At 44.2% G+C, this 17,661-nt stretch overlaps 1 long non-coding RNA gene across 3 annotated transcripts in view; it reads left to right on the top strand.

Moving 5' to 3' along the window:
- LOC137521607 (uncharacterized) overlaps positions 1 to 17,661 on the top strand; it is a 306,082-nt gene that overhangs the window by 84,164 nt on the left and 204,257 nt on the right. For all 3 annotated transcript variants that reach the window (XR_011022165.1, XR_011022164.1, XR_011022166.1), the window contains one exon: positions 2,633 to 2,843. This is a non-coding gene — a long non-coding RNA (uncharacterized lncRNA). The remainder of the gene's footprint in view (positions 1 to 2,632; positions 2,844 to 17,661) is intronic.

Below are 17,661 nucleotides of genomic sequence, written 5' to 3'. Positions count from 1 at the left end.
TGACCAGGCGAGGCCAACCTTGAGAGCTATCTCTCCTGTTAAGAGATAGTCTCCAGACCAGATAGTGACATCCACCATCAGGTGTCACTCACTCACTGGCCTTCCCTATCCTTAGCCTGACTCCTCCCCTTGAGGAGCCTCAGGCTGCAGGAAGGTTCCTGTGCTCTCAGAGCAGTGTCTCTTTGCTGTCAATGGTCACCTGCTCAGCAGGTGCGTTACTGTTACACCAATCACTCACTTACCTATAGGTGTCCAGAGGTTAGCAATATATCTGTATTATCGGTTATTCTGCAGATCATCAATAATCAGGTATATATCTGCATTCTTGGTGATACTGCAGATCACCAATAATCAGATTCTCTCTGCGTGCTGACACCAATCGTTACAGTATGATTCCTTATCAGTGGCTGAGCAGATGCAGTCATTAGAGCAATTGTGCAGAGAGCAGAAAGTTTTTTTTTTAAAATATCCCAGCCATTAGTTGTTGGTTTCTCAGGACAGGGAAAAGAAACTTCTCCCCCCACAGGGCCCCCTTCAGCTTCTGGGCCCTACTGTGGCTGCAACCCTTGCAGGGTTTATTGTTACGCACCTGCTAAAGACAAAGATTTGCCTGGACTTCCACTTTAACTAATTAGTGAATTAGTGCAAGCCAATAAGTGTTGAGTTGAGATTTTCGTAATTTTGTGTTTCCTTAAAGGGACTCCGAGCAGTGCAAAAACTATGGAAAGATGCATATCATTTTAAAGCTCTCTTTCTCCTCTTTCCAATGATATATAAACCGCCACCCTACGCCTTTTAGTTTTCGCTATTTTCGCGATTGAAATTGCCGCGGCCGCGATTTTGATCGCGAAAATAGAGAAAACTAAAAGGCATAGGGCGACGATTTAGGGGTCGTCAGAAGGAGGAGAAAGAGAGCTTTAAAATTATATCCATCTTTCCATAGTTACATTGTATTACACAGGGCGACTTTTTCTCAAAGTCAGCAGCTCCATTCAGCAGAAAAAGTTGGCCTGTGTAATACAATGTAACTATGGAAAGATGGATATCATTTTAAAGCTCTCTTTCTCCTCTTTCTGACGACCCCTAAATCGCCGCCCTACGCCTTTTAGTTTTCTCTATTTTCACGATCGAAGTCGCGGCCGCTGCAATTTCAATCGCGAAAATAGCGAAAACTAAAAGGCGTAGGGTGGCGATTTATATATCATTGGAAAGAGGAGAAAGAGAGCTTTAAAATGATATGCATCTTTCCATAGTTTCTGCACTGCTCGGAGTTCCTTTAATTACGGGCTTGTCAATTTTGCTGCTACAACTCTAATTTGTAATTTCGTAATTGCTATACAAACAGTAATTTGGAATTCCGTAAGTGAAATTTCACTTTCGTAATTTTGCGTTTAACGCAAAATTTGGTAGTTTCATGTTTTCTATAGAAACAAAGTTATTTAATTACAAAAATGGACGTAATTTTGTTTCTAATAGTAATTATGCACATTTAGGTAATGACTAAACTCAGGAAACTCACTCATTGATTCCAATTACTGATTGCAATTACTGATAATGCAAAAGCCCCTGCACATTCTGTCGCTCTAAATGTATTAGGAGGCTCTATCTGCAGCTACTTCTTAAGGTGCGTACACACATGCGACTATAGTCGTTTGTAACGATCGTTCCCCGATCTTTACCAACGACGATCGTTACAAAAAACGAACCACCGACTATTAAGGCAAACGACGAACGAGCCAAATCGCTACAAAAGAAAGTTCTGTCTCGGCGGATTTTAACCAACGACGATCGTTTGCAAAAGTAGTACATCGTTGGAAACGGTCGTCCGTACTAGGCTTGACATGCGCATTTCACTATTTCTCTGTGAAACTTCTCATTTTTATGCGCAGGCGCAATAGTTGCTTTACGTGATGTAACGTTCGTTCTAACGATCAGATCGTTACACACCTTTTAAAACTATCTTTACTTAGGTCGTTCTTTCATCAATTAAAAGTTCGTTCGTCGTTCTCAACGAACGATCGTTGTCGCATGTGTGTACGTAGCATAAGACAGGTGCTCTTTGCCATGGTGCACTTAGCTGTCATGTTGAGACACTTGGTTTTGGGCATTGCAATATCTGATAATGCAAAGGTCCCTGCACGTGCTGTCGCTTTAAATGTATCAGGAGGCTCTACCTGCAGCCACTTCTAAGACAGGTGCTCTTTGTCAAGGTGCACTTAGCGGTCATGCATGCTGAGACACTTGGTTTTGGGCCTTGCAATATCTGATAAAGTGCTGTCACTTTAAATGTATCAGGAGGCTCTGGACTGGAACACAATTTCGAGAATGGACAAATTTCTGTGTTAAACACAAAATTCTGATTTGTTTGTGTTACCTAAACGATTGTAATTACGAAAAACGATAATAATTTCAAAATTCCCCATAAAGGCGAAACGCAAAATTTCACGAAATTGTGCAAAATTTTGCGTAATCGTCATTAGATCATTACGCTCATCACTAAAACCAATGCCGGAGTTTAAATGTTTTCAAGTGCATTTTTAAAATGATTCTTTACAAGAGTGGCCTTGTGTGTAGTGTGTGTTGGGACAGTTTCCAGTCCATCTAATGTGTGCTGCATTACTGTGTTTAACAGGTGAAGCACAGGCAACATGTGTTCTGTCTCCTGTTACATGGTTTACATCTGCAGCAAATCCTGCTATCAATCTGTCTGCATGGCATTTAAAGAAACAACCTGCTGTGATTATAGTATTTTTGGCCTAATATCTTCTAAGTGTGCGTGATACTGCCGGCAGCTCCAGATGTCACCGAAACGTGCCTTGGCCTGATATTCAATCCACACCAATGTGAGTTATTTTCTATTCATTAACCTATCATAAATACAATGTACAATTATCATAACCATTAAGCAGGTTTATATTTTTAGGACCGAAAGTTAGGGATCTATGTGTTTCTCATCTAATGTTTGGTGATGGTTTCAGAAGTCATTTTTAACATGTTTTATGATATGTACAACAATTATTATATAATGCGACCTATTGTATGATAACAGCTTGGAGGCTCTTTTGGTCTCACAATTGCCTATCAAGTCTGGATCTTGCTTTATGAACATTTACGTTGCTACACCCTGCGACTGGGGGTTACAACTGTCACATCACCTGGCATGTTTTATAGCAAATGAAGGACTTTTCCATGCTGAGTGTGATTTTGGCAATGAACTTTACATGTGTGTGGCTGGCTTTGCCATTTACTCATCGATGCTTACTTTACAAACAGTTTGGTCCTGTGAGCTATAGCCACATTAGTACAATCTATTGTTGAACTTTTAATTGATCTGTGACTGGGATCAACCATATATCGATTAATTATTCTGGAATCTATGTTTTTTGGCAATACAGGCTGGATCATCATATATACAGTATATATATTTTCCATTTATACAGTATATATATTTTCCATTGAACTTTACCAGCAGGGCTTGGACTGGTTAAGACAGGTTTGGGGACTGCAGTCCCGGTACTCAGTATGCTCCATTGGTGGCAAAATCCTATTTTAAAATTGTATTATGTTGATTGTTGATGATATCTACAGTTTTTAAGATGCTGTTTACTATTTTTGATCAATAAATTATGGTTCATATTCCCATGCACCCAAGAGCCAATTCTTTGCCTTGTTTATATTGTATGTTCTTTGTTGGCATGGTGCATAGGAATATTTCATTATATGTTGGTGGTTGATATGTATTTTTAGGGATTACTCATGTTCTCCCATTTGCCTGCCACCTCTCTACCGTTTGAAGCTGTTGTTTACACATATAAAATGATTATGTGTTATTTACAAAGTGGCAACATATTACACAGCATTGTATAATAAAAAGGTGCAGATGACAAAACTTCATGCATAACATATGCAAACTATGACACCCCAATCAGGGATGTTTTCAACCAAAGACATTTCAGGCCGTCGCCTGGAGCGCCATTGGTTCTAAGGGATGCCCCTGTAGTACTTAATCAGGGATGGTCGTAGTCAGCCAACTTCACTACGCTGGAACTACGCGTATTTTTACGCAAATACGCTTCGCAATCTACGGCTATGTAATCAGAAACTTCACTACGTTTGCATTCCGTAGAATACGCATTAAAATACACAAGCTTCGCGTAGTGCGAAGCGTAGTTGATGTGGCCGCTTATGCCCTTATGCATAAAAATTTCAGCAAAAATCTGCTACCTATGTACATATATAAACTAATATAAGAGTACATTCCACCTTCCAATGCGGAATTGTATGCATATAAAAGGGCAATAATATTTCTGCGCATGCGCAATGATCCATATAGATGCAGTTACCGCACACGTAGTTGACTTTGCAATACATACGACAACTACGCTATGCGGGTGAAGCTTCGCATAGCGGGACTACGACTACGCGGAAATGCGTATGTGTAGTTCTTAAACTTCGCCTACGAACTACGATGCGTAGTTGCGTACTACGACGTGTAGATTCGCGCTGGCGTAGTTTACGAGCAACCCTGTACTTAATGACAGTGATCAGTGTGATCATTATCAGCAGCACCAACTCCCTTCATTCTCCTACTTACATGCTGCTCCCCAGCTCCTCATTAGAGGCTGGCCTTAGGGGGCCAATAGCAAATGTTCTGTCCTACGACTCCCTTTCCCCTGCAAATGCATTCTGCTCACCTCACCTGACACCAGCCCTGGCTGGTAACCTTAGTAATGTCATACATGTGCTGTAGGAAATTAGGCAGTTGGAGAAAAATAGCCTGGAAGTGTCTGTAGTGGAAGACTGTCCCGAATAAAGCTAAATTTACCCCTAACATATGTTGGAAAAAATAATTAACCTTATAGTAGGCTAGATTACCTCCTCCTGAGTGTAAAAAAATAATTAACCTTATAGTAGGCTAGATTACCTCCTCCTGAGTGTAAAAAAATAATTAACCTTATAGTAGGCTAGATTACCTCCTCCTGGGTGTAAAAAAAATAATTAACCTTATAGTAGGCTAGATTACCTCCCCCTGAGTGTCCTGATGTTGCTCGCTGCTCGTGATGTTGGAGTAGGTAACCCAGCCTTCAGAAAAAGATGCCATGGAGTTAATCCATAATGGGGGTGGGGCCTTCTCCTTATATAGCATAGAGTGAATAAGCGAAGTGAGTCAATTCAATTGCAGCTAACGTAATGAATTATAACATATAGGGTTAGTGTCCCTGACACTGCCTTTAACTTACACTAGAGGTCCACTTTAAAGGGAATTATACTCTATGTTTTCATTTTCTAATTTTCTGATGGGTGTGGTTGAGGTATAAGGTTTAAGCTGAATGTGCTGTATTTTTGGACTATAAGACTCACTTTTTCAACCCCAAAAGTTGGGGGAAAAGTTACTGCGTCTTATAGTCCAAATGCAGGGAGTTCTTAACTTGTGAACGCCTGCCAATACGAACCTCCAACCCGCCGCAATGTCGGGACTTCCTGTACTGTGCCCATGCAGAGGAGGACACAGGGGGAAAAAGACGAAGGACACAGGGGGACACAAAGGGGCATAAAGGAGGACACAAGGGGGACACATAGAGGCATAGAGGAGGACACAAGGAAGACAGGGGCAGACACATGGGAACACAGGAGGACACAGTGATACACAAGAGATACAAGGGGCATGCGGTACAAAGGGGGCATAATCCACAAGATGCCCCTTCACCATGGATGCACCAGGTTTAGTATATGTACAGTGGGTTGCAAAAGTATTCGGCCCCCTTGAAGTTTTCCACATTTTGTCACATTACTGCCACAAACATGCATCAATTTTATTGGAATTCCACATGAAAGACCAATACAAAGTGGTGTACAGGTGAGAAGTGGAATAAAAATCATACATGGTTCCAAACATTTTTTACAAATAAATAACTGCAAAGTGGGGTGTGCGTAATTATTCGGCCCCCTGAGTCAATACTTTGTAGAACCACCTTTTGCTGCAATTACAGCTGCCAGTCTTTTAGGGTATGTCTCTACCAGCTTTGCACATCTAGATACTGAAATCCTTGCCCATTCTTCTTTGCAAAACAGCTCCAGCTCAGTCAGATTAGATGGACAGCGTTTGTGAACAGCAGTTTTCTGATCTTGCCACAGATCCTTGATTGGATTTAGATCTGGACTTTGACTGGGCCATTCTAACACATAGATATGTTTTGTTTTAAACCACTCCATTGTTGCCCTGGCTTTATGTTTAGGGTCATTATCCTGCTGGAAGGTGAACCTCCGCCCCAGTCTCAAGTCTTTTGCAGTCTCCAAGAGGTTTTCTTCCAAGTTTGCCCTGTATTTGGCTCCATCCATCTTCCCATCAACTCTGACCAGCTTCCCTATCCCTGCTGAAGAGATGCACCCCCCCCCCGAGCATGATGCTGCCACCACCATATTTGACAGTGGGGATGGTGTGTTCAGAGTGATGTGCAGTGTTAGTTTTCCGCCACACATAGCGTTTTGCATTTTGGCCAAAAAGTTCCATTTTGGTCTCATCTGACCAGAGCACCTTCTTCCACATGGTTGCTGTGTCCCCCACATGGCTTGTGGCAAACTGCAAATGGGACTTCTTATGCTTTCTGTTAACAATGCCTTTCTTCTTGCCACTGTTCCATAAAGGCCAACTTTGTACAGTGCATGACTAATAGTTGTCCTATGGACAGAGTCTCCCACCTGAGCTGTAGATCTCTGCAGCTTGTCCAGAGTCACCATGGGCCTCTTGACTGCATTTCTGATCAGCGCTCTCCTTGTTCGGCTTCTGAGTTTAGGTGGACGGCCTTGTCTTGGTAGGTTTACAGTTGTGCCATACTCCTTCCATTTCTGAATGATCGCTTGAACAGTTCTACGTGGGATGTTCAAGGCTTTGGAAATCTTTTTGTAGCCTAAGCCTGCTTTAAATTTCTCAATAACTTGATCCCGGACCTGTCTTGGACCTGTCTTGTGTGTTCTTTGGACTTCACGGTGTTGTTGCTCCCTATATTCTCTTAGACAACCTCTTAGGCCCTCACAGAGCAGCTGTATTTGTACTGACATTAGATTACACACAGGTGCACTCTATTTAGTCATTAGCACTCATCAGGCAATTTCTACAGGCTACTGACTGCACTCAGATCAAAGGGGGCCGAATAATTATGCACACACCACTTTGCAGCTATTTATTTGTAAAAAAAATGTTTGGAATGATGTATGATTTTCGTTCCACTTCTCATGTGTACATTACTTTGTGTTGGTCTTTCATGTGGAATTCCAATAAAATTGATTCATGTTTGTGGCAGTAATGTGACAAAATGTGGAAAACTTCAAGGGAGCCGAATACTTTTGCAACCCACTGTATATTTTCCCGTTTTTTCGTCCTCTAAACCTAGGTGTGTCTAATGGTCAGGAGCATCTTATAGTCCGAAAATAAGGTAATTTACTTATTCTTACTAGTACAGACAGGAGTATGGAGAGAGCTAGCTCTGCTGTGATGAAGTTCTGCTATCTTCTGTCCTTATTAGTTCGAGCTCTGGCTGTCGATGGCATGAAAGGTGGGAAGCACCTGGCACCATCATGAGAACTCAGCCTGAGTGGCTGACACCTGCTGTATCAGAAAGGTGGGCAGCATATCATGCAGTGTCCAGGTGATTACCCGGTCAGACCAGGATCACCAGGACCCACCACCTTCACTATAGGTAGCTCGATGATCTCCCTTCAGTATAGGTATCCAGATGAACCCCCTCAGTATAGGTAGCCATATTAACCCCTCCCCCTAAGTATATGTAGCCACCTCACTTCAGTAGTCAGATGCGCTCCCCTCCCCTCCTGAAAAAACGGAGCATCAGTACGTTTTTCACTCTCTAGTTGGCGTCTCATTATGTCACGCATCAGGACATTACCGATTTGTTAAAGTAAAGCAGCTGTGGACCGGGTCTGTGTGCTGGCAGCCTGGCATTGGGTTGTTAAGTGCCTGAGAGTAGAGATGAGCGTAATGACCTAATTACGATTTCGCGAAATTTCGCGTAATTAGTGCAATTACGATTATGGCCGTAAGTACATAATCGTAATGAAGAAGGATTTCGCGAAATTTCGCGTAATTTTCGCATTACAGTAGGTATTACGAAATTAATGCGTATGGCCATGCTCCCAAGCGGAAAAGTTGACGCATGGATCAATGTTAGGTAGGCGCCGACTTTAAGGGTTAATAGCAAAGCCCCCTTAAATGCTAAGAGCCTCACATTTGGAGAATATATTAAGGAGATTAGGAGGAATAAGAGGAAACATTTTTTTTTCAAAAAGACCTTATAGTTTTTGAGAAAATCGATGTTAAAGTTTCAAAGTAAAAATGTATACATTTAAAAACCCGCCGACTTTAACGGTTAATAGCAAAGCCTGCTTAAAGTTTAGGAACACCAAAATCCTAGGGTATATTAAGGGGATCAGTGGGAATAAGAGGAAAATGTTTTTTTTCAAAAAGACCTTATAGTTTTTGAGAAAATCGATTTTTAAGTTTCAAGGGCAAAAATGTCTTTTAAATGCGGAAAATGTCCGTTTTTTTTGCACAGGTAACAATAGTGTATTATTTTCATAGATTCCCCCAAGTGGGAAGAGTTTTACTTACTTCGTTCTGAGTGTGGGAAATATAAAAAAAAAAACGACGTGGGGTCCCCCCTCCCAGACCTCTTTAACCCCTTGTCCCCCATGCAGGCTGGGATAGCCAGAATGCGGAGCACCGGCCGCGTGGGGCTGCGCACCCTGACTATACCAGCCCGCATGGTCCATGGATTGGGGGGTCTCGGAAGGGGAGGGGCAGCCAAGCTTTCCCCTCCCCCTCCGAGCCCTTGTCCAATCGAAGGACAAGGGGCTCTTCTCCACCTCCGATGGGCGGTGGAGGTGGAGGCCGCGATTTCCTGGGGGGGGTTCATGGTGGAATCTGGGAGTCCCCTTTAAAAAGGGGTCCCCCAGATGCCCACCCCCCCTCCCAGGAGAAATGAGTATAGAGGTACTTGTACCCCTTACCCATTTCCTTTAAGAGTTAAAAGTAAATAAACACACAAACACTTAGAAAAAGTATTTTAATTGAACAAAAAACATAACCACGAAAAAAGTCCTTTAATATTTTTAATTAACCAATAATACTTACCTGTCCCTTTAAATAAATGATCCCTCGCAATATCCTCGGAAATGTTCTATCAGTTACAATGTAACAAAGTTATTACAATGTAACAACTTTGTTACATTGTAACTACGCCGCACCCGACGTCACTCGCCGCTCAGCCGCCGCATACGCGTCCGTGCAGGACGCTAAGTCCCCGCTGGCCCCCGCTGTCCACCCCGCCCACATCTGTCACCCACATGTCACCCACATGTGGGTGACATGTGGGTGACATGTGGGAGAGGCGGGGAGGGCAGCGGAGCCGGCGGAACTTAGCGTCCTGCACGGACCCGACAGAGCTCTGAGCTATATAGCTCAGAGCTCTCTAAGCATCTTTGTATTTGGGCTCCAAGGAGCCCCATTGGTCCTTAGCAGACCAATGGGGTTCCTTCAAATCAGAAGGAACCCCATTGGTCTGCTAAGGACCAATGGGGCTCGAGCCCAAATACAAAGATGCTTAGAGAGCTCTGAGCTATATAGCTCAGAGCTCTGTCGGGTCCGTGCAGCACGGACGCGTATGCGGCGGGTGAGCGGCGAGTGACGTCGGGTGCGGCGTAGTTACAATGTAACAAAGTTGTTACATTGTAATAACTTTGTTACATTGTAAATGATAGAACATTTCCGAGGCTATTGCGATGGATCATTTATTTAAAGGGACAGGTAAGTATTAATGGTTAATTAAGAATATTAAAGGACTTTTTTCGTGGTTATGTTTTTTGTTCAATTAAAATACTTTTTCTAAGTGTTTGTGTGTTTATTTACTTTTAACTCTTAAAGGAAATGGGTAAGGGGTACAAATACCTCTATACTCATTTCTCCTGGGAGGGGGGGTGGGCATCTGGGGGACCCCTTTTTAAAGGGGACTCCCAGATTCCACCATGAACCCCCCCCCCCCCCAGGAAATCGCGGCCTCCACCTCCACCGCCCATCGGAGGTGGAGAAGAGCCCCTTGTCCTTGGATTGGACAAGGGCTCGGAGGGGGAGGGGAAAGCTTGGCTGCCCCTCCCCTTCCGAGACCCCCCAATCCATGGACCATGCGGGCTGGTATAGTCAGGGTGCGGAGCCCCACGCGGCCGGTGCTCCGCATTCTGGCTATCCCAGCCTGCATGGGGGACAAGGGGTTAAAGGGGTCTGGGAAGGGGGGACCCCACGTCGTTTTTTTTTTATATTTCCCACACTCAGAACGAAGTAAGTAGGAATTTGGTGTTCCTAAACTTTAAGCAGGCTTTGCTATTAACCGTTAAAGTCGGCGGGTTTTTAAATGTATACATTTTTACTTTGAAACTTTAACATCGATTTTCTCAAAAACTATAAGGTCTTTTTGAAAAAAAAATGTTTCCTCTTATTCCTCCTGATCTCCTTAAAGAGGAACTCCAGTGAAAATAATTTAATATAAAAAGGTGCTTAATTTTTACAATAATTATGTATACATGATTTAGTCAGAGTTTGCTCATTGTAAAATCTTTCCTCTCCCAGATTCACATTCTGACATGTATTACATGGTGACATTGTTACTGTGGGCAGATTATGTAGCTGTTCTGGCTTTAACAGACAGCTATAAACAGCCATTTCCTGTGTGTGTCATTGTTACATTGTGGCAGTTTGCCCAGAGTACCGTACGGTACCAGAGCCTCTTGTGGGAGGGGTTTCAGCACAAAATCAGTCATACAGCGCCCCCTGATGGTCTGTTTGTGAAAATCATTATATTTTTCATGTAAAAGTGGGTATCAGCTACTGATTGGGATAAAGTTCAATTCTTGGTCGGAGTTTCTCTTTAATATAGTCTCCAAATTTGAGGCACTTAGCATTCAAGGGGGCTTTGCTATTAACCCTTAAAGTCGGCGTCTTTTTTATATTATACGGAGCGTTACGGTTTAACGCGAAATCACGGTAGCGTTTAATGCGAAATTACGGCATGAACGAAACGCGAAATTACGCGTTGAAAATTACGCTTACGGTATTTTCAATTACGATTTTAATGGCAATTACGCTACGCTAATTTTGCATCGTAATCGCAAATTTCGCATGCGTAATTATAGTAATGCGAAATTACGAAAATTTCGGCTCAACTCTACCTGAGAGCCAGGTCGCCCCTCCTCTTCTGCAGGGCTGGTTCCAGAGTTTTTGCTGAGGCAAACTTTTGATTATGCCCCTCCCCCCATTTGGAATTATCGCACAGCACCCGGAAATTTTCACCCTAAGTATAGGTAGGTAGCCAATTACAGGTGCCCCCTGTATACTGTAGGTAGCCAGTATCATTGCCCCAGTATGGGTAGCTAAAATCTATTAACCCTTTGCACTCTCGCATGCAAATGTTCAAACAAATGCATTCACAGATTCACTCATCCAGGCACCACTGTTATCCCTACAGCTAAGTTAAAAGCCGGGGTTTTAGTTCACAGAAGAATGCATTCTTATGCTTAGTCACCTATACTGCGCAGAAGTACCCAGGTAAACAAAGGTGTCCTAACTCTGGCCCTGTAACATGCATAGTGCAGACATGCAAACATCCATTGCATCAAACCTATCTAGGGATTAGGAGCACACATCCTGATGTCCTCTCCTGGGACAGATAGCGCATCTTACCAATTGCACAAGGGAGCTAACGTAATGTATCCATGCGCACCATACACATACACCAGCATAAGCTGTGTGCATGCTGACATAAAAAACATACAGCGGAAGGAGGGAGTGCACTGAATTAAAACCCTAGCCACAGGGGTCAGTAACAAGAAAAAAACACATATATCCAGGCACATCGCCTCTAGTTAGGACATTAAATAAGTTATTAAGGAAAAGGGAGGTGCTGAAGGGGGTGTGGCCAGAAAACAGCAAAAATCTATTGACCCTTCACACTCTCACATGCAAATGTTCAAACAAATGCATTCACAGATTCACTCATCCAGGCACCACTGTTATCCCTACAGCTAAGTTAAAAGCCGGGGTTTTAGTTCACAGAAGAATGCATCCCTTTGCTTCGTCACCTATACTGCGCAGAAGTACCCAGGTAAACATAGTATAGGTAGCTAGTATAGTTGCCCACAGAATAGGTACCCAATATTGTTGCCCCAGTATAGGTAGCTAGTATAGTTGCCCCCAGTATAAGTAGTATAGTTCCCCCAGAATGCTTAGCTAGTATAGTTGCTTGCCACCAGTATAGGTAGTATAGTTGCCTTAGTATATGTAGTTAGTATAGTTTCCCCAGTATAGGTAGCATAGTGGCCCCAGTATAGGTAGTTAGTATAGTCGCCCCCAGCATGGGTAGTATAGTTGCCCCAGTATACGTTAGCGAGGTAGGTTCGCCTGGCCCTGCTGCAACTTCTGTCCCTCTTCGGCCTCCGCTTACCTTCTTGAAGCAAGTAGTGGCTGCCTCCAGTAGGCCTCCAGTAGGACAGTCTCATTGGGTACCCCTCCCCTGTCTGGGTGTAGTAGATCTCAGATCCGGGTGACCTGCAGTGTCTCCCATAGCAGCATTTCCACGCCAAAACCAACGGCGGCCGGGAGTGAAGGAGGTGGGCGGGATGCCGCGTGACACCACCTGAGGAAGCAACTTTACCAGGCATCAAGGGTGGGGCAGCTTGCTCTTCTTCCGCCTTGATCCCTGGCCCTTTTGGCCTTGCCACAAATCCGGCCCAGTATGCATAGATTGTCCTCTGCATGACTTGTGTAGAAAGCTCTGAGATCCAGCTGCTGGGAAAGGGTATTGGCTGTGCTATATTGGCAACTCTCCTACTGGAATTCTCAGATGTGTCTGGTGTCAGTGGTTTACCAGTAGCCCCCACAACCCGTGCAGTCGTCGGGGCTCAACTGGTACATATTTATCAAAACCTGTACAGCTGTGCTTGTGCACAGGAGGTCACAGTCAGACAAGCTATTGTCGGATATGTTTAGTGTCCCAGTGCTTCATCAGTGGGATCGTGGAGGACATGGGAAGCCTCTGGATTATCCAGGGAATTCCTCTTCCCATACAATAGAAACCTAATGCTTGCCCTAAGCAAAACAAAACCCCCAAATATCACAGTCTTTTGACAGCAGAAGTTACAAATTCCCTTTTGCAGACTGGTGTACCCCAGATACTTTACCTCTTCAACTCTATAGCACATTTCTTTGGGTTGGCAGTAAAATCAGCTTTCCTGAGGGCATCTGCCACTAAATGTACATGCTGCAAATGTAACTCCCAATCTGAACTGTGTATTACTGTGTCATCTTAATCCAACCCTTTGTTAATTCTAGTATGGTAAGGAAACGGGCACCACCCAACCTGCCTATGAGCTCATCTACATGGGTTATCGGATATATATCAACATTTGTAACAGTTATAAGCAGTGTCCCTCTCCCCTTCACCATTCCAACTGACCAACTTTCTCCACATGACATACCTATCCTCTAGATCAGAGTTCCCCAACCCTATTCCCAAGGCCCACCAACAGTACATGTTTTGCGGAAAACCATTATATGTACAGATTATGGTGTATGCTGACCAAAGTGAATGTTCAACGGTAAACTCAAGTATTGGTTATCCCACAGTGGGCTCATATGAATGGGATAAATGGTAGTATGACACTGACATCCCTTCTCAATCTACTGGAAAGAAAAACATCGGAAAACAACGTTTTATTATTATCATCATCTTTTATTATGGATATTATTGATGTGATGATGATTTTAGACATGAAGGAGTTATTCTTCTATGCATTTTGAGTTTGCATAGCCCTCCATCTGTCACTAACAAAAGAGGCTGCATTAAACAGTTCTTGCAGCCTTGGTGGATTGCGGTGCCAGCAACGTGCGGGGGTCACAAAGTCCTTCAGTTTGATGTTGGCGTTTAGCTCCCTTGGTGGCGGCTGTGGAGAGAAAACACGTTAGTAACCAGGTCATTACTGAATTCTAAAAATAATTTTGTGTCTCAGTATAATTCCCTACCACATAAAGGGCTCGATTCACAAAAGGGTGCTAACTTAGTTGGTGCGACCTTTCGGTCGCACCCGGTGCGATGTTTTAGGCGCCACCGGTGCAGCGGTTTAGGCGCACCCGGTGCAACGTTTCGTGCGCACTGCGCAGCGCTAAACTTTGTGCACGCTAAATTAGCACGCAAAACCATGCGCATCCTAAAGGGCTTTAGGCGTGCTAAGGGGTTTTTAGGCGTGCTAACTAAGTTAGCACCCTTTTGTGCATCAAGCCCAAAGTATTTTTTTAGTTATGTTTATGTACTTACTTTCTGCAGTACGAATGGAGAGACTGATATTCCATCCTCGATTTCTTCCCAGTTGATCCCGGTGAAGAATGGGTGGTTACGCAGATTGCGCACCGCGTACTGCCGCTCGTGTTGGTTTTTACACAGGAGCTGTGAAAAAGGAAGAGAACAGAGAAAACAGTTAATTTAGGGCACAAAACAACACAGTTTTTACCTAAATGGATATTAACTCACCCGCTCCAGGAAGTCCTCAGCGTCAGGATTAGCGTCTCTTGGAAACTCCGGATCAGCATTACATACAGCCCGCATCAACTCTTTCCTAGTGTATAGGAAGGGATAACGGCTGAAGAGCATCTGAAAGACTATAACTCCGTAGGAGAAATAGTCAGCCATGCAGTTGTACTGCTCACCCTGAAAGACCTGTGGAGGCATAAAAAAGAGAATGAAGGCCAATGCATCATACAGACTAGCCATAGACAGAGATTGTGACAACACTGCAATCAGAACATAGTCAAGCAATAAAGATCTTCCCAGGGCTGGGCCGAGGCATAGGCTGGAGAGGCTCCAGCCTCAGGGAGCAGTGTAGGAGGGGGCACACAATTCATTCAGCTGTCATTCCTAATTGTGTTTGAAGCAGAAAGAAATAAGAAAAGGGGATACATAGCAGTGACTGCAAGCCAGATAACTAGATATTAAGGTGTTGGGGAGGTTGTGGGCCCTGTGGCCCTCTTAGTCTAATAGCAATCAGTGTGTGACAGCTGGGGTGGGAGGGATGGAGGGGCGCACTTTGGTGTCTCAGCCTTGGGTGCTGGAGGACCTTGTCCTAGCTCTGGATCTTCCTGTCATAGTTTGTGGCTTTGCAATCCCCACATCAGGCACATGCAGTGTGTGTGTGTGTGTGTGTGTGTGTGTGTGTGTGTGTGTGTGTGTGTGTGTGTGTGTGGTGTGTGTGTGTGTGTGTGTGTGTGTGTGTGTGCGTGCGTGCGTGCGTGCGCGCGCGTGCGTGTGTGTGTGTGTGTGACCCTCGGTTCCCAAGCACCCCCCTTTTTAAATTCCCATTAAAAGGCCCCTAAAGCTGCAAACAGGAAGCCCCACCCACTGCCTTTGGGAAGCACCACCCACCCCAAGGGAAGCTCTGCCGCATCTGAGACACTGTGGAGTAAAGAGGTGCAATACAGGAATCCTAGTGTAATCATCCCCGTAGCTGTGTGTGAGCAGGTAAGATGATGTCTCCCTGACAGCAGTGACCTCTGCCTCCCCCAGCATCCACAAGGACCTCTCCCTCCACTTAGAACCCATACTGACCTCTCCCTCCCCAGCATTAGCACTGCAGTTATCCTGCCTCCCCCAGCACCCACACTGACCTCTCCCTCCTCAGCATTAGCACTGCAGTTATCCTACCTTCCCCAGCACCCACATTGACCTCTCCTTCCCCCAGCACACACATTGACCTTTCCCTCCCCCAGCAGCACCCTTCCTGTCCCCAGAAGCACCCATAATGACCTCCCCAGCACCTAAACTGACCTCTCCCTCAGCTTCAGTGACCTTTCCCTCCACCAGCACCCCAATGACTTCACCTTCCTGCAGCACCCACACTGACCTCTACCTCTCCCAACATCCACCCACACCCCTTCCCCCATAGCTGGCACCCACAAGTACCTGCAGTCCATACACATGCAATCCAATCCGGACTCGACCCTTCACAACCAATTGTGAACTTTTATTTGCAATAAATAGCGGTTAACCACTTTACCCCCACGCGTATGAATTTCTCCGTTCCTTTTTCCATCCTTTCACCACCAGGGACGGAGAAATCCATACTTTCCGCGCTCCCGCCACTGCCCGCGCTCCCGCTCGCTCTAGCGTGCACTCCCGCTCGTAAACACGCCGCCGGCCGCTCGCCCGGATATCAATGAATGGGAAAATCCATTCCCGTTCCTTGATCTAAGCCCCGCAATGATCCGCTGCTTCTCCGATAAGCAGCACGATCATTGTGAGAAAAAAAACTTTCACAGCCTCCTAGTACTTCCTGCAAGCGTCCGGAAGGACGCTTGCAGGTCGCATTAAACAAAATTTACTGTTGCCATCTTGTGGCCAAATAGTAAAACTACACCCTAAAGCATTTTTCACATACAAATAAATTAGTTTTACACTAAAAATTAACTCCTTACCTCCCACACTCCCCAATTTTTATTTTTTTTTGTAATAAAAAAATTACAATTAAAAAAAATACATAAATAGTTACCTTAGGGACTGAACTTTTTAAATATTTATGTCAAGAGGGTATAACACTGTTACTTTATAAACTATGGGCTTGTAATTAGGGATGGACGCAAAACAGAAAAAAATGCACCTTTATTTCCAAATAAAATATTGGCGCCAAACATTGTGATAGGGACATAATTTAAACGGTTTTATAACCGGGACAAATGGGCAAATACATTTCATGGGTTTTAATTACAGTAGCATGCATTATTTAAAAACTATAAACGCTGAAAACTGAAAAATAATACATTTTTTCCCACATTTTTTCCTATTTTCCCATTAAAACACATTTAGAATAAAATAATTCTTGGCATAATGTCCCACCTAAAGAAAGCCTAATTGGTGGTGAAAAAAACAAGATATAGTTCATTTCATTGCGATAAGTAATAATAAAGTTATAGACGAATGAATGGAAGGATCGCTGAAAGGTGAAAATTGCTCTGGTGGTCAAGGGGTAAAACCCCTCAGTTGGGAAGTGGTTGAGCACCGTGCTTGTTTGTTGCTGTTTAACCGCTATTTATTGCCAATAAAAGTTTACAATTGGTTCTGAAGGGTCGAGTCCGGATTGGATTGCATGTGTATGGACTTCAGTTGTTTGGAGGCTTGATGAACCTCCTACCTTTATCTGTGACTCCCCGTGATACAGTGTCATTAGCTGAGGCCTGTGGACTTTTCATTGTTTGTATGTTGGACCAAGTACTTGCACCCAGGCCTGACATTGCACCCAGTACACACACCTGCTGCACACAGATTCCACATGGCACCCACTTTCTGCTCCAAGCACCCACTTAACCAGTTCCCACAGCCAAAGTACTTGCATTTAAAACCCACATGACACCCAATGCCCACCCATAGCCGCCAGCACCCAGTACAGGCATGGCACCAAGGATTCACACCCATGTCACACTCAGTACGTGCACCCACATGGCATCCAGTACATGCACCCAGATCTCACATGGCACTAAGTACCTGCAATCAACACCCACATGACACTCGATATCCACCCATAGCCAGAACCCACATGACACCCTGTACCCACAATCAA

Source organism: Hyperolius riggenbachi, chromosome 6, assembly GCF_040937935.1.
Source record: "Hyperolius riggenbachi isolate aHypRig1 chromosome 6, aHypRig1.pri, whole genome shotgun sequence".
NCBI classification, from domain to species: Eukaryota; Metazoa; Chordata; class Amphibia; order Anura; family Hyperoliidae; genus Hyperolius; species Hyperolius riggenbachi.
The sequence above is the reverse complement of the archived record's forward strand: the minus strand, read 5'-3'. Positions and strand labels throughout refer to the sequence as shown.